This window comes from Orycteropus afer, unplaced genomic scaffold (genome assembly GCF_000298275.1).
Source record: "Orycteropus afer afer isolate SDZICR_OR568_19922 unplaced genomic scaffold, OryAfe1.0 scaffold00419, whole genome shotgun sequence".
NCBI lineage: Eukaryota > Metazoa > Chordata > Mammalia > Tubulidentata > Orycteropodidae > Orycteropus > Orycteropus afer.
Window position 1 is genome coordinate 899,507 of NW_006922006.1, and position 4,400 is coordinate 903,906.

At 38.5% G+C, this 4,400-nt stretch overlaps 1 pseudogene; it reads left to right on the forward strand.

The window, feature by feature from the left end:
* Positions 1-1,188: 1,188 nt before the first annotated feature.
* Positions 1,189-2,138, forward strand: LOC103208172 (annotated as a pseudogene).
* The last annotated feature ends 2,262 nt before the right edge of the window (positions 2,139-4,400 follow it).

Consider the following 4,400-nt stretch of genomic DNA (forward strand, 5'->3'; position numbering starts at 1 on the left):
CGTTCAATCCTAATACCACAACTTATGCAATACTTAACACTAACAATTACTGGCTGTGCTAGATTCTTGATTTTACTCATTTTTCATGACATGGTGCCTAAGGTACTTGATTGCTAACAAGAAGGTTGGTGGTTCAAACCCACCAGCCTCTCCTTGGAAGGACGGTTGGGCAATCTAATTCCGTGAAGATACCACCTCGGAAACCCAAGGAGGGGTCGCTATGAGCCAGAGACAACTCAATGGCACATAAAAACAACAATTAAATTCTCACAATCATACCTTAAAGTACGTGTCATTACCATCTTTGTTTTGGAGAAAATGAGGACAGGGGAGTTAAATTTGGATGAATGACTCCTAGGTAACAAATAATAGGGTTGATATTTGAACACATATGCATTTCTTTCCAGAACCCAAACGTCATACCCCATGTATATGTTTTCCTTAAAAATTGTTTTACTGCTATTACCTGCCCTTAGGGCTTCAGTTATACCACCATATCTACTATACATATACTCTCAATAAATATACTGGGTATCCACAAACATTGAGTTCAGACCAATGGAGACAATGAGTAATTTTAAATTGAGTTAAATTCAATGTTGTTTAAATTCTGTTAAGATCATTAGACTTGAAAGCACCTTGCCTGGATTCTAACCCTGGTTTTGCCTGTTAATATTTCTGTAAACTTGAATAAATTTCTCAACTTCTTGTGCCTCAAAAGTTAAATGGAGGAATGAGCTAATCAACCACTAACAGTTGTTGGAAGGAATAAATAGATATTCATAGTGTCTACAGCAGTATTTGGCACACGAGCAACACAAAAGTGTAAATTTTTAATTTGGGAAAACTGAGTTGACAATCCATGTCACTTATAACATGCCATATTGGCCAAGTGATTGTTTTTCTATAGCTCAGTTTAAAAATTTATAAAATTTGAAAGTTGGGAAGATGTTCCAAGAAGGTCCTTCAGCTTCGACAGTTAGTGCCTATATAGATAATTTATGCAGTAAATTTCATTGTCAAGCCCATGCTTTATGAATAGATTATCTCAAAACACAAAATATTGTTATTCTGAATTAATGCACCTGGTATTTTTACAATTCAATTTCATTGCAATCTTTTTTCTGTTTTACAGTGTGGTCTTTTATTCCTCGTCAATACAGGACATCTCTTGATTCCCTAATAAACTCAATGGAGAACAGAACACAAGTGACTCAGTTCATCCTGCTCGGTCTAAGCAATGCCCCAGGGCTGCAGATCCCCTTCTTTATAATGTTCACTCTCATTTACCTCATCAATGTGCTTGGGAACCTGGGAGTAATTGTGTTGATTTTGTTGGACTCTCGTCTCCACACACCCATGTATTTTTTCTTCAGTAATTTATCTCTGGCAGACATTGGTTATTCCTCAGCTGTCACTCCAACATTGTTAGCTGGCTTCCTTACAGGAGACAGTATCATCTCCTACAACGCATGTGCTGCTCAGATGTTCTTTTTTTTTTAGTATTTGTTACTGTGGAAAATCTCCTTTTGGCCTCAATGGCCTATGACCGCTATGCAGCAGTGTGTAAACCCCTACATTACACCATCACCATGACAACAAGTGTGTGTGGTCATCTGGCCATAGGTTCCTATACCTGTGGTTTCCTAAATGCCTCCATCCACATTGGGAACACGTTCAGTCTCTCTTTCTGTATGTCCTATGTGGTCCATCACTTTTTCTGTGATATTCCAGCAGTCATGGTTCTCTCCAGCTCTGATAAACATGTTAATGAGATGGTTCTTATTTTTGTGGCGATCTTCAATATCTTCTTTGCTCTTCTGGTTATCTTGATTTCCTACTTGTTCATATTTATCACCATTCTGAAAATGCACTCAGCTGAGGGATACTGGAAGGTTGTATCCACCTGTGCTTCCCATCTCACTGCAGTCTCCATCTTCTATGGGACCATCATATTCATGTACCTGCAGCCCAGCTCCAGTCATTCCATGGACACAGACAAAATGACATCTGTGTTCTACACTATGGTCATCCCCATGCTGGACCATCTTGTCTACAGCCTGAGGAACAAGGAGGTCAAGAGTGCATTCAAAAAGTTGGTTGAGATGACAAAATTGTTTCTTGGCTTAACCTTATAATATTGTAGGATCCACAACAATCGAGTTTCATTTTTGTCAGATCTTCTCTGTGGAGAGGCTCACATTTCAAAGCCCATACTGCACTTAATTCTTAAGATATTTTATCTCCTCAAAAGTCTGTGGTCTAGAAAAAAATAAAGGACACATTGCATTCTGAAATGTAATATACAAACAAGGATGGCTTATGAGAACTTAACAATATTTGGGTTTTGTTTTCCTAAATTTTTTTTTTTTCCATCACCTTCCCTCCCATCCCTGGTAACCAACAAAGTGAGTTTCCTTCCCTGAGTAAACTTTCCCTTGATTTTTTTATAATAATGGGCTCATACAATGTTTGTCCTTCTGTGATTGACTTCTTTCACCCAGCATAATGTCCTCTAAATTCATCCACGTTGTGAGATGATTCATGTGTTCTTCATTATACTTTAATGTTGCATAGTATTCCATGTGTGAATGTACCATAGTTTGGTTATCCAAACACCTGTTGATGTGCATTTAGGTTGTTTCCATCTCTTTGCTATAGTGAATGTGCTGCAATGAACATAGGTGTGCATATGTTTGTTTGTGTCCTGTCTCTCACCTCTTTAAGATATATTTATAGTAATGGAAGAGCTGCATCAAATAGCATTGCTATTTTCAGTTTTTTTAAGGAAATGCCATACCATTTTCCACAATGGTTGTACATCAAAATGTACAACTTAGGATACACTTCTTTGTTCAAGACTGTTATATCAATTTTTTAATTAATAAAAAAAGATAGCAATACCTACTGCTGTCAAGTCAATTCCAGTTCATGGCTATGGGAGCAGAATTTTCTCCTTAGAGTTTTCTTACTATAATCTTTACAGAAACTGATCACCAGACTTTTCTTTCTTGATATCTATAGGTTGAACCACCTACCTTTAACTTAAATTTATTGATCTCTTGTGTGCTATCACATGTTCACCTTTGTATATATGTCATTTAATTTAATCTTTATGACTATCTTAGGAGAGACTTGCAGTATTATTATCCCAGTTTTTTATAAGTGATAAATTGGAGAGATTAAATGATTTGGCCAGGGTCACACTGCAGCAGATGACAGAACTGAGATTAGAAGTCAGGCCACAAGATTATGCCACTTAAACTTTTATACTTGACTTTCTGACTGCATAAAGAAAGGAGTGACCTGAAGAACTTGATGGTGTGCAACTACCATTAGTGAATGTTTTGATCAGAGATTCTATTGAAAAATGTTGGTCAAAATGGGCGGAGATGTGAAACAGAATTTCAAATTCTCATGGAATCCAGACTTTCTAGATCCACTGAGAAACCTCCAAAAGTATTGCCCTGAGATAATTTTTAAGCATTATACCTAAAAAAAAAAAAAAAAAAAAAAATCCACAGAATCCTTTAAACCAAATAATATTGTTGTTGTCAGTCTGCTCTGACTCACAGGGACCCAATGTACAACAGAACAAAGCATTGCTCTGTCCTGTGCTATCCTCACAATTCTTGCTATGGGTGCACCCATTGTTGCAACCACTGTGTCAGTCCATCTCACTGAGGGTCTTCCCATTTTCTCCGACAATCCACTTTACCAAGCATGATAGGCTTCTCCAGGGACTAGTCCCTTCTGACAACTTGACTAAGGTCAGTAAGAAGAAGCCTGGCCATTCTCACTTCTAAGGAGCATTCCAGCTGCACTTCTTCAAGAGAAAATCTGTTGGTTCTTCTAGCAGTCCATGGTATTTTCAGTATTCTTCACCAACACCACAATTCAAAGGCATCAACTCTTCTTCAGTCTTCCTTATTCATTTGTTGTTGTTAGGTTCCGTCGAGTCATTTCCAACTCATAGCGACCCCATGCACAGCAGAATGAAACACTGCTCGATCCCGTGCCAGCTCCACGATCCCTGCTATACTTAAGCCCATCATTGCAGCCACTGTATCAATCCATCTCCTTGAAGGCCTCCCCCTCTTTTGTCGTCCCTCCACCTTACCAAGCATGACATCCTTCTCCAGGGAATGGTCCCTTCTTACAACATGACCAAAATAGCTGAGATGAAGTCTGGCATTCTCGCTTCTAAGGAGCATTTCGGGTGCATTTCTTCCAGGACAGATCTGTTAGTTCTTTTAGCAGTCTATGGTACTTTCAGCATTCTTTGCCAGCACCACAACTCAAAAGCATTAACTCTTCTTCAGTCTTCCTTATTCATTGTCCAGCTCTCACATGCATACGAGGCGAATGGAAATATCATGGCTTGTGTCAGGCGCACCTTA